The 13,818-nt window shown below is 38.3% G+C and overlaps 1 protein-coding gene across 6 annotated transcripts in view; it reads right to left on the bottom strand.

The window, feature by feature from the left end:
* PRPF18 (pre-mRNA processing factor 18) overlaps positions 1-13,818 on the bottom strand; it is a 69,508-nt gene that overhangs the window by 34,941 nt on the left and 20,749 nt on the right. The window contains exon 1 of one of the 6 annotated variants that reach the window (XM_046011114.1): positions 13,669-13,688. The exons of 4 other annotated variants lie outside the window; for them this stretch is intronic. The gene's annotated coding sequence lies outside the window, so the exon portion shown is untranslated. Of the gene's footprint in view, positions 1-13,668; positions 13,689-13,818 lie in introns of those variants that run through there. One more of the 6 variants, XM_046011113.1, reaches the window with a different exon arrangement.

Here is a 13,818-nt window from a genome sequence, read left to right as displayed (position 1 = left end):
CTTGGTTTGTTCTCTATAAGCTAAGAGTCTCTTATGGTTTGCCTCCATTTTTTTTCCTTCCCGCCCCCTATGTTGATCTGTTTTGTTTCTTAAAATTCCATGTGAGTAAAATCGTATGGTATTTGTCTTTCTCAGACTTATTTCACTTAGCATAATACCCACTAGTTCCATCCATGTCACTGCAAATGGCAAGATTTCATTCTTTCTGATGGCTGAGTAATATTCCATTGTGTGTGTGTACACATATACACACATCACATCTTCTTTATCCATTCATCTGTTGATGGTAGGTCTCATCTCTAGTTTATTAGAAATGTAGGGAATAGGAAAATAAACTAAACACCATCACTGGGAAGCAATAAAAAACTGGGACACTTACCAAACTAGCCAGTTTCTCCAACAAGTTAATGGCATAAAAAGGGAGGAAGGGTTTGAATGAAATTGTTCTCGATTACAAGAAACCAAGAGTCAGAGTAAACAAATGCAATGAGTGGATTGACCGCATCGGACTTGAACAAACCAGCTGTAAAAAACATGTATGAACATATTTTCACTCAACTGCAGACAGTGGAGTGAGAGGAATATTTAGTGATATTAAGGACCTAACTGTAATTTTTTGGGTATGATCACATCTTGTTTATAAAGGAACATGTTCTTATTTTCTAGAGTTACAAAGTGTTAAGGATAGACAGAGGTTCATTATATAATTCTCTTTTTGCATATGTTTAAATTTCTCACAATAAACAGCTTTGTTTTAGTCCATTGACTCAATGAACATTTACTGATTCATCTACCACACGCTAAACACAGCTTTACAGATATCAAGTTGAAGGTATTCCCTGGAATAAGGAACTGATGGCATCGTCCCAACATCAAAACTACCTGAGAAAGATGGAAGCAAATACTATTAATCCCAGTTTAGACACGAGAGACCTGAGAGTTCTGCTACATAATAAAGTAGGATAGTTGTCTCCTGTTTGGCAGACGTTTTCTCAAAGCTGGACAGAGCAAGCCGGTTACTAAAAGGACAATGATACTATTTCTTGCCTATGATAAAATTCCATCTTTCAAGCAAAAATCAGAATGGTGGCAAACTTGCAGCCATCTCTATGAACTTGGTGGCTTCCCAATACTTGAAAACTTTTCAGATTAATCAGTGGTGATATTAATGAATGCCATTTTTACATCATCTATTGAAACATATCACCATGTAGAAGATCTATGTAACTCAGTAAACTATGACAGTACAAAGGAAACAAGCTCTGAAATTATGCATAGGCAAAAGATTTATGAGCAGGCTAGATTAGAACAGATCTGGAGCATTATAGATCAATAGACTGTAATATATAAAAAGTTCACTGATGGGGCACCTGGCTGGTTCAGCCAGCGGAGAATATGACTCTTGATCAAGATGTGTCAAGTCTGACACCCATGTTGGGTACAGAGATTACTTAAAAATAAAATCTTTAAAAAAGTTCATTGGTATCAGCCAGAATCCATACTCTCATCTTTAAAAATTTACCATTTATGTAGTTTTAGTATAGTATCAAAAAAGAATATCCACAATTATCTGAAAAGGCTATTAAAATACTACCTTTTCCAACTACCAAGCTATGTGAAAATAAAGTTTTCTCATACACTTGAACAATAACAACATATTGCAACAGGTTGAATGGAGAAACAGGAGACTCCAACTGTCTCCTAACATGACAGGGATTAAAAAGATTTGCAAAGTTGTAAAAAATGTCATTCTTCTTGTTAATTTCTTTTGTTTTGGAAAATACAGTTTTCATAAGAGCACTATGTTAACACACCTGGGTTTACTATAGTATAAAATAGAAGTCAACATGGAATGTAAGTGTTTTTAAATTTCCCAGTTTTAATTTTTAATTCTTTATTATATATATATTTTTTTTTGAGAGTGCACTCAATGCATGAGTAAGGGGAGTGGGTGAGGGAAGAGAAAGAATCTCAAGCACATCCAGCTCCACGTCCAGCACCGACCCTGACATGACGCTCGATCTCAATACCCTGGGATCCTGACCTGAGCCAAAATCAAGAGTCAGGTACTTAACTAACTGAGCCACCCAGGCGCCCCTAAATTTCCCAGTTTTAATTTCTAATCACATAATTATCAATATATACATCCATATAAACAAAAGCTCTCTGGAGCCATCAACTAAACATGTAAAGGGGTTCTGAAATCAAGAAGTGAGAACCAAGGTCCTAGTAGAATCCCTTCATTGGCCCTCCCCATGGTGGCACCCGGTGTGCTAAGCACTATTAGGAAACCACTTGGGCCTCAATGCTGTCCATTGATCCTGGTGTATTTATCCATTTAGTTTGCTCTCCTATTCTCTACAATGACTAGTAACATTCTCCATCTCTTGAACCTCTTAGCCCTTCACTTCCCCCCTCATTCTCAGCAAATGACTAACCCACTCTGTTACAGAGAAAACGGAAGCCACTGAAAGAGAAGTCCTCCCAGTACCAATCCTTAACGGGGCTCTTTACCAATACTTTCTTCATTTCAGAACAGAAAAGGAAACCCTCCTCTTGCCGAAGGCCCATCCCTTCCAGAGGCATCCCAGAGCTCAAGATCTCCCCGTTGAGCAGGGAGCCTGATGCAGGGCTCAATCCCAGGACCCAGAGATCACAACCAGAGTGGAGGCAGACACTTAACCAACTGAGCCACCCAGGCACCTCTGAATGAATGATTAACAATAAAATTTTTAATTACTTTAGCTTTTCATTTTGGAATTAGGATGAGAAAAATAAAAATACTTTGCTTTGTACTATGTGACCATTTATTTTATGATAACAAAAGATGTCTGACACAAAAGGTTACCCACCATGTTTCAAATGCCACTCTTAAATGCCTTCTATTTAGAAAAAAAGAGCTTCTCTAACCATAAAACGTTATTTTATATAAAGTACACTGAAAATACACTTTGAAATATAAAGTGCTGGGGACACACTTATGAGAGAATTAAAACTACAGAGTATTAAAACTTAAATATCAGTGATGCAGTACCTTTAAAGGTAACTCAAGCAGGTTGGATAACTTGCCCAAAGTTATAGAGCTATCCAGGAATGCATCCACAGTCAGGATTTACGACTTGCTTATTTGTTTTACAAATTTACTTTCCTTTCTAACTATATTCAAAATATTTAAACTCAAAGTTTATTGAACTACAGAATGCATAATAAAGACCTACAAACATGAAAATCTAAAAGTGGCTGGTATACATTTTAAGACAGCATATGAATGGATGGTTTATATTTCTTTGGATTCTCTCCTAAAGCACCTAACATTTCTATTGGCCCTTTCACCCTGGCATATTTTAAAAAACAACGCGCAAAGGATGTATTTAGAAGTGCTTCTACTTTTTGGGGCACCTGGGTGGCTCAGTGGGTTAAAGCCTCTGCCTTCGGCTCAGGTCATGATCTCAGGGGCCTGGGATTGAGCCCTGCATCGGGCTCTCTGCTCAGTAGGGAACCTGCTTCCTCCTCTCTCTCTGCCTGCCTGTCTGCCTACTTGTGATCTCTGTCAAATCAATAAATAAATAAAATCTTTTATAAATAAATAAATAAAAGTGCTTCTACTTTTTAAGACAGAACCTAATTCCTACACACTGCTTCACAAATGTTATTCTTATACTCTATCCAAGTTGTACTTTCTAGATTATAAAACTGAGATTCATAGGTCCAACGTACAGAAACCTACCTACCGTATCACCTAAAATGTCTGCCTTCACTAATAAAGGAAAAGCAAAATTTAAAACTTTCAAGCATGACTGTCAACACTTCAATAATTTAAAATTAGCCTTCCTCAATCATGTTAAGGTTTTTAGTGCTTATATAAGTTAGATATAAACATCACCAGGAACTCTACAAAAATACATTGGAAAGCCAACAAATATACGGCCTGAATATGCAAAGCAAGATACTATATGGCGCCTGGGTGGCTCGGTCAGTTAAGCATCAGACTCTTGATTTAGGTTCAGGCCAGGATCTCAGGGTCCTGTTATCAAACCCTACCTGGGGCTTCCTGTTGAGCCTGCTTAAGATTCTCTCCATCTGCCCCTCCCCGGCTCACAAGCTCTCTCGCATGCATTCTTTAAAAAAAAAAAAAAGAAAAAAAGACGCTATACATGAGATCGCAAACCATGTAGCAGGGTCAACATCTTGCTGAAATACAAAAATAAGTCTTAAAATCCCTAAAGTAACATACCAAATAGGAGGACACACAAACAATCCGAAAAGACACAATGCTACATCATTGGACAGATCATCCAGACAGATTAAAAAAATAAGGAAATGATGCCTTAAAACCAGCTGGACATAACACATACATACAGAACATTCTGAATAGACATTCTTCTCAAGTGTACATGGAACATTCTCCAGAACAGATCATGCATTACGCCACAAAGCAAGTCTTAAAGAAGAATCAAATCACATCAACCACCTTTTCCAACCACAATGGTATGAAACCAGACATCAATTATAGGAAGCAAACTGGAAATTCCACAAATATGTGGAGATTAAACAACATGTTACTGAACAAAGGCAATGTTAATGAAATCAAAGGAGAAATAAAAAAACACCTTCAAACAAATGAAATGGAAGTATAACTTGCTAAAATTTATGGGATGCAGCAAAAGCAGTTCTAGGAGGGAAGCTCATACCAATACATGCTTACCTCAGGAAACAAGAGAAATCTCCAACGACCTAACTTCACACCTCAAGGAACTAGGAAAAGATAAATGAATCCTGAAGTTCAGAGGGAAGGAATTAACAAATATCAGAGCAAAAATAAGTAAACTTGAGACTAAAACACTAAGAGATCAATGAAACTAAGTCAGTTTTTTTTAAGATAAACATCAACAAATCTTCAGCTACACTCATCAAGTAAAAAGAGACAGTGCTCAAATAAAATCATAAATGAAAGACGTTAAAATTGATACCACAGAAATACGAGAGATCTTAAAGAAACTATCATGAACAATCATATGCCAACAAACTGGACAACCTTGGATAAATTTCTAGAAACCTACAACCTTCAAGACTGTATCATCAAGAAATACAAAATCTGAACAGATTGATTACTAGCAAGGAGACTGAATCAGAAATCTAAAACCTCTCAAAAAACAAAAGTTCAGGACCAGATGGATTTACTGGTTAAGTCTACTAAACATTCAAAGAATTGACACTAATCCTTCACAAATGCTTCCAATAAATAGAGGAGGGAACACTTCCAAATTCATCTTACTAGGCTACCATCACCCCAATTCTAAAATCATACAAGGATCCTACAAGAAAAATTACTGACCAATATTCCTGATGAACATAGACGCAAAATCCTCAACAAAATATTAACAAATCAAATTCAACAATGAATTTGGAGAATCAGACACCATAACCAAGTGCGATTTATTCTAAGGATGCAAGGATCATTCGATGTCTGCAAATCGATGTGACACACCACATTAACAAAATGGAAGGGAAAAAAATCTTATCTCAATAGATGCAGAAAAAGCATTTGACAAAATTCAACATCCACTTATGATTTAAAAAAAAAAAAACAAACTCTCAAAATAGTGGTAGAGAGGGAACATACTAACATAATAAAGACCAAATAGGACAAGCCCACAGAAAACATCATACTCAATAATGAAAAGTTGAAAGCTTTTCGTCTAAGATCAAGAACAAGACAACGGGATCGATTCTCATCACTTTTATTCAACACAGTATTCGAAGTCCTCACCACAGCAAATCCCCAAGAAAAATCCAAAATGAAAAGGTGAAACTGTCACTATTTGCAGAAGACATATACAGAAAGCCCTAAAGACTACATCAAAAAACTGTAGGAATAAATAAATCCAGTAAAACTGCAGGATACAAAAATCAACATACAAATCTGTTGTTTCTATGCACTAATAAAGTATCAGATACAGAAATTAAGAAAACAATTTCCTTTACAATTGCATCAAAGTGAATAAACTACCAAAAAATAAATTCAACCAAGGAGATAAAACAGCTATATGCTGAAAACCCTAAGACAGTGATGAAAGAAACTAAAGACACAAATAGGAAGTACATTTTTTTTTTTAAGATTTTATTTATTTGACAGAGAGAGATCACAAGTAGGCAGAGAGGCAGGCAGAGAGAGTGAGAGGGAAGCAGGCTCCCTGCCGAGCAGAGAGCCCGATGCGGGGCTCGATCCCAGGACCCTGAGATCATGACCTGAGCCGAAGGCAGCAGCTTAAACCACTGAACCACCCAGGCGCCCCAGGAAGTACATTTTTTTTAAAAGATTTTATTTATTTATTTATTTGACAGACAAAGATCACAAGCAGGCAGAGAGGCAGACAGAGGTGGTGAGGGAAGAAAGCTCCCTGCTGAGCAGAGAGCCCAGTGTGGGGCTCGATCCCAGGACCCTGAGATCATGACCTGAGCCGAAGGCAGAGGCTTAAACCATTGAGCCACCCAGGCGCCGCTGAAAACACAAATAAATGGAAAGATATTCTGTGCTCATGGAATGGAAGAATTAGTACAGGCTTATGTTGCTTTACTGTGCTCCACAGATATTAAGCCTTTTACAAACCGAAGAAGTGTAGCAACCCTGACTTGAGCAAGTCTATCGGTGCCATTTTCCAACAGCATTTGTGTACTTTGTGCCCTACTTTGTTAATTCCAGCAATACTGCAAACTTTTTCACTTTTATTATTTTATTATTTTTGCTACGGTATCTGATCAGTGATTACAACTCACTAGAAGCACAGATGATGGTTAGCATATTTTAGCAATATTTTAGCCATATTTGTAAATTTTGTTGTATTTTTATAGACATGAGGCTACTGCACACTTAATATAGTATAAACTTAACTTTGATATGCATTGGGAAACCAAAAAACTCTGACTCACTTTATTGCAATATTTGCTTTATCGCTGTGGTCTGGAACCAAAACTGCAGTATCTCCAAAGTATGCCTGTACTGTGAAAATGTCCACACTACTCAAAGCACTCTACAAATTCAACCCAATTCCTGTCAAAATTACAATAGCATTTATTACAAAAATAGAACGAACAATTCAAAGTTTTATGTGGAACCATGAAAGACCTCAAGAGCCAAAGGAATTTTGAGAAAGAACAAAGCTGGAGGTATCACACTCCCTCATCTCTGACTATAATTCGAAGTTAGAGTAATTCAAACAGGTAGCGGCATAAAAACAGATGAATGCAACAAAAGAGCGAGCCCTGAGGGGTGCCTGGGTGGCTCAGTCAGTTAAACATCCAACACTTGATTTCCGCTCAGGTCATGATCTCAGGGTCCTAAGAGCAAGGCCCAGGTCGGGCTCTGCACTCAACAGTGGATCTGCTTGAGTCTCTCTCCCTCTCCCCCGCCTGCTCGCTCACTCTCAAATAAATCAGTCTTTAAAAAAAAAAAAAATAGTCCGGAAATAAACCCATGCCCATATAATCCATTAATTTACAACAAGGGAGCCAAAAATATACAAGGAAAACGTAGTCTCTTCAAAAAACGGGGCTGGATTGCCACGTGCAAAAGAATTGAACTACACTACTACCGTAAATCAGACATAAAAATTAACTCAAAATTGATTAAAGATTTGAATGTAAGGCCCAAAACCATTAAACCGGAGGCAGTTAGCTCTTTGACATCTGTCTTAATAAGGAGTTTTTAGGTCTGACTCCAAAACCAAAGCCAACAAGAAAAAAAATAAGTGAAACTACATGAAACTAGAAAGTTTCTGCTAAGCAAACAAAACCATCAACAAAATGAAAAGGCGATCTACTGAATAAAAGATATTTATAAATCACATACCTGATAGAGGGTTAATATCCAAAATATATATAGAACTCATTCAACTAAATAGCACAAAAATAATCTAATTTAAAAATAAGCAGAAGGCCTGAATAGACATTTTCCCTAAGATGCAGAGATGGCCAAAGGACACATGAAAAGATGCCAATCAACATCACTAATCAGGGAAACGCAAACCAAAACCAGGAGAGATCACCTCACACCCATCAGAATGCTATTACCAAAAAGACAGGAAATAACAAGCATTGGCAAAGATGCGGAGAAAAGAGAACCCTTGTGCACTCTTGGTGGAAACGTAAACTGGTGGAGCCACTACAGAAAATGATGTGGAGGCTTCTCAAAAACTTAAAAACAGAAGCACCATATTGTTCAGCAACTGCACTTCAGGGTATTTATCCAAAGAAAACGAAAACGCTAATTTGAAAAGATGTCTGCACCCTCATGTTCATCGCAGCATTATTTTTAATAGCCAAGACATGGAAACAACTTGTCCATCACTGAACGAATGGATTAAAAAATTTAAAAATCTCTCTCTCTCTCTCTCTCTCTCACACACACACACACACACACACACACACACACACAATGGAGTATTACTCAGCCATAAAAAATGAAATCTTGCCATTTACAACAACATGGACAGACCTTGAGGGCATTACTCTAAGTGAAGTTAGAAGTGAGAAAGACAATGTATGATCTCACTTACACAAGGAATTTTAACAACAAACCAAGCTCATAGATACACAGGTTAGTGGTTGCCAGAGGCAGGAGTAGGATTGGGGGAATGGGTGATGATCAAAAGGTACAAACTTTCAGGTATAAAATAATTACTGACAGAAATATAGTATATAGCACGGTGCCTACTGTTACACATTTGAAAACTGAAAAATGAAAATTGAGGAGAGTAAACCTTAAAAGTCCTCACCAAAGGAAAAAAAGACAAATGCTTTTCAAAATTAAAGAGCTATTAAGTGCCAATGAATCTTGTTGGCTGTATTTTATCTCTGATATCATCCAAAGGAGAAAACTACATGAAAATTTACTTTGCACAAATGAAATCTATTTTGTAATTACATATGCTATAAAACATATACAATTATATAAAACTGTATGCAAGAATCTTACACAAACTCTTAAAGAAAATAAAGTTAAACATAACTACTATATGACCCAACCATCTCACTCCTTGGCATTTAGTCAAGGGAAATGAAAGCATATGTCCATATAAAAACCTGTCCACGAATGTTCATAGCAGCTCTATCATAACAGCCCAAAACTGTAAACAACCTAAATGCCTTTCAATAGTTTAATTAACAAATTGGGGTTTCCCCATATAAGGGTGGAATATTGTTCAGTAACAAAAATAATGAAATACTGATATATACAAGCATATGAACGAATCAACCTCATGATTATTAGGCTGAATGAAAGGAGGCCGACAAGACAGAAAACATACTCAACAGGGGCGCCTGGGTGGCTCAGTGGGTTAAGCCTCTGTCTTTGGCTCAGGTCATGATCTCAGGGTCCTGGGATCGAGTTCCGCATCGGGCTCTCTGCTCGGCAGGAAGCCTGCTTCCTCCTCTCTCTCTCTCTGCCTCTCTGCCTACTTGTGATCTCTCCCTGCCAAATAAATAAATAAAATCTTAAAAAAAAAATCAACAATTTCTCAGAAAACCCTAGAAAATGCTAACTGAAAGTAAAAGTAGATCAGTGGTTGCCTGTGGACAGACCAAGTGTTGGGGGCAGGGAGGGGCAGGAAAGTGGGATTCTAAAAGGGCAAAAGGAAACTCTGGGGTGCGATGGACATGTTCATGCTCTTCACTGTGGTGAAAGTTTCATAGGTAAACACTTATGTCGAATGCACCTGACTGTACATTTTAAATATGTGTAGTTTACTATATGTCAGTCACACCTCAATAAAGTTGCTTAAAAATAAAATATCATAGCAAGAGAATAAAAAGGAAGAGAAAGGGGAAGAGAAGGAAGGAAGGAAAGAGAAGAATTAGTGGTGGTGGTGGTATGGACCTCGCCTGACCCTGGGACTCACCATAATGCGACAGGAATCAAAAGACAGTGTGGCATTGGCATAAAGATCAACAAAGAGCTTACGAGAATAGAAGTGAGCACCCAGAATGGAGCCACACTTAAACAATTATTTGATTTTTCAAGACACCAAAACCATCCAAAGGGAATATTATTTTCAGTAAATGGTGCTGGAACCACTAGATACCCACATGGAATGCAATAAACTATACCACTACCTCACATCATACAAAAAAACTGATTCAAAATTGTTTAGAATTCTGTTTATTAAATAAAAACAAAAAGCTTATACATAGGGGTATGTTTAGCTTTTAAGAACAGCCAAACTTTTTTCCAGCTAGTTGTGCTCTCATACTCCCAGACAAGACACACAGAATAACCATTACAAATTGGTAAAATGGCCTTATCAAAATTCAAAGCTTTTGCTCTTCAAAAAACACAATTGAGAAAATGAATAGAGGGATGCCTGGGTCGCTCAGTCAGTTAAGCGTCAGACTCTTGATTTTGGCTCAGGTCATGATCTCAGGGTGGTGAGATCAAGCCCCATGTCGGGCTCCCCACTTAGTGGAGTCTGCTTCTCTCCCTCTCCCTCTGCCTTTCCCTACCTCTCCCTTCCTTTTCAAATAAATAAATCCTTAAAGAAAAGGAAAGGAAAAGAAAGGGTGGGGAGGAGAGGGGAGGGGAAAAGGAAAGGGAAAAGCAGAGGGGGGAGGGGGGAGGGGAAGAGAAGAGAAAGGAAAGGAATGGAATGGAATGGCATAGAAGACCCATAGTCCGGAAGAAAATGTTCACAAAACATCTCTGAGGTATCTAAAACCTAGAATCTACCATAATCTATGAAGAATTCCTTCAACACAAGAAGGGAAAAAAACCCAACCCAATTAAAAAATATGCAAGCAATTTTAACACTTTACAAAAGAGTTACACACACACACACACAGCACTATCATCATTATCAGGCAGACACAAATTAAAACCAAAATGCAGTATCACTATACATCCTCCAAATGGCTGAAATTAAAAAGACTGACAAATACAAACTGTTCGCCGGAATGGAGGACCTCTGAACCCTCCTTACTGGTAGATGTGTAACATGGTCCAAACACATTAGAAAAACATGTGGTGGCTTTTTATAAAAACATATATGTACTCTGTGACCTAGCAATTCCACTCCCCGGCATTTTCCTCTGAGAAATGAAAACAGCAGACTTACGATTCCAGTCCTGTGAGGTTCTAGAGCAGGCAAAACTAACCACTGGTGCAAAGAAATATGAACAGTGGTGGCTTCTGGGGGTAGCAGGCAAAGGGAATGACTGGAAGATGGAGTGAGTTAATACTCCCTACTTTGATACAGATGGGATTACACAGGCATATGCATTTGTCAAAATTCACTGATCTGTGTATTTCTTAATATATAAATTAAAAAATTTTAAATTTCAAAATTTAAAATTTAATATATAAAATTGTGCATACACATAAAAACAAGTGTTTATTTAAAACACTGAACTCTTGTTAATGATACGTACACCAAATTGTTTAGGGGTAAAGTGTGCCAATGTCTGTAACCTAACTTGAAATATATTAAGGTCGTTAAATTGTTTTCATTACCCCATATGTAGCTGAGTAACACCTGTCTGTATAGCTCCCGAAGAACTCCCTCATCTTTGGTCACGTCAAGTGGTGTCCCGGCTTTTTATTGTTAATCTGTGAGAGCTGTAATACTTACCTTGTGAGTGCCCCTTCATCAAACTGTGGAGAAGCTACTCCAATAGCCTATCACTGTCCTCAAAAGTTCTGACTGCTGTAACCGCTCTCAAGTAGTTTCTGCATTGTTACATGAAGTGATAGACAGATGGACAGGTACACGATACAAGACCAGTGCTCTAACCCCTGAGCTATGGAGCCTTCCCCTTTGACAGGTACATAATAATGCAAATAGAGCAAAATATTAATGCAGGTTTAACTACAGAATCCAGATAGTACACATGTGAGTTTCTAACTGTACAATTTTTCAAATTCTTTTTTTTTTTTTTTAAGATTTTACTTATTTGAGAGAGAGAGGGAGAGCGAGAAGTCACAAGCAGTGGCAAGGGGCAAAGGAGAGGGAGAAGCAGATACTCTGTTGAGCAGGGAGCCCGAACCACAGCTAGATCCCAGAACCTCGAGGTCGTGGCCTGAGCTTAAGACAGACGCTTAACCGGGCACCTGGGTGGCTCAGTGGGTTAAGCCACTGCCTTCGGCTCGGGTCATGATCTCAGGGTCCTGGGATAGAGTCCCGCATCGGGCTCTCTGCTCAGCAGGGAGCCTGCTTCCCCCTCCCCCCACCCTCTGCCTGCCTCTCTATCTACTTGTGATCTCTCTCTGTCAAATAAATAAACAAAATCTTAAAAAAAAAAAAAAACAGACGCTTAACTGACTGGGCCACCCAGGCACCCCTCTAACTGTACAATTTTGAGTTTTCTGCACAACTAAAAATTTTTACAGTAAAATGTTGAAGAAAAAAAATCTACTCCACAGATGTCAAAATATGCTATCAACAGGACAACAAAGTCCGTATCACACTGTTTTTTTGGCTACACTAGGAAGGAAAAAACACTTTCAAAGGCTACTCACTGACCATGAAGGAGCTGAAGAAAATTACAGAAGACTATTACCAAAAAAAAAAAAAAATGAGTAAGAGTAAGAAGGGCAAGTTCAAAGAACTGAAAACATGAGAAAAGGTCCAAAATAGCCAGAACAACTGTGGTGCTAGGGTGTAATGGGCACAGATATTCACCGGCAGAGAAATGACTAACTCTTGACATTTTTAAGTCCAAGATCCTTTTAGTACTATCATAAAGGAGGAGAGGTGGAGGAGCACCTGTAGAAAAAAGACTGGTCAAGAGTGTCAAGTGTTGTCGAGGTCAGCTGGAAAACATGGAGGTCACTGCTGTCCCTGATTAGAACGGATTCGGTACCATTGTTGGGGCAGCAACCTTTGTGCATCATGTTAAGGAGTGTGTAGAAACTAAAACTTATTTTAAGAAGCCTGATGGTTGGGCGCCTCGGTGGCTCAGTGGGAGCCCGATTCCCCCCCTCTCTCTACCTGCCTCTCTGCCTACTTGTGATCTCTGTGTGTCAAACAAATAAATAAAATCTTAAAAAAAAAAAGCCTGATTGTAAAAAATAAAAATAAAAAAACACCTTGTTAAAGACAGAAGAGACATCACGGTATGTTCCAGGGCTGATGGGGGTAAGCCAATAGACGGAAGGCAAAGGAAGAAATGACATACGTGACATTTCAGGTTCCTGGTGGTGCTAGGATGAGCTCAAATCCAGTGCGCAGGCGGAAAGTTTGACCCAAGCTTTAACTGATACCTCATCCTGTTTTAACAGGAAAAAAAGGTGAGGAATATCACCCTATTTTCTGTGAAACTGAATGCATACTCCTTAAAGGATGGAGCATTATTTTTTTTAATCTTCTGTGGCACAGTGCAGCATATATAGAAATATACAAAACATTCAATAAATACTGGGGAAAAAAACAAAGCTAAAAATTCTGCCTATCCTCATCACTACAACAAAAACTGCTACTTATGCTCTACTGTTCCTTAAGCACCCTGCATTTTCCAGATAATGATGCTCTGTGTTAGCCCCAAAGCACTGGTATGAGAGCAATGCAGAGACTACACTTACCTGAGTAGTTACACTAGGCAGATAATTTAGGACAGGTGACAGGCGGCTATTATAGGAGCTTCTCTGATTTAACAATGAGGCACTTGCAGTTAAGTACTGACTATTTCAACTCTCGGGCTAACAATAAAAAGCTGCGAGGTCACTTGAAATGACCAAGTTGAGGCAGCTCTTCCAGAAGAACAAGGTAACACAGGTGTTTTCCAGATAAGGTAACGAAAACAATTCAGCGATCCCCAACCAGCACTTTTAAA

The sequence above is a fragment of the Meles meles genome, chromosome 7, assembly GCF_922984935.1.
Source record: "Meles meles chromosome 7, mMelMel3.1 paternal haplotype, whole genome shotgun sequence".
In the NCBI taxonomy this organism is placed as follows: Eukaryota; Metazoa; Chordata; class Mammalia; order Carnivora; family Mustelidae; genus Meles; species Meles meles.
The sequence above is the reverse complement of the archived record's forward strand: the minus strand, read 5'-3'. Positions and strand labels throughout refer to the sequence as shown.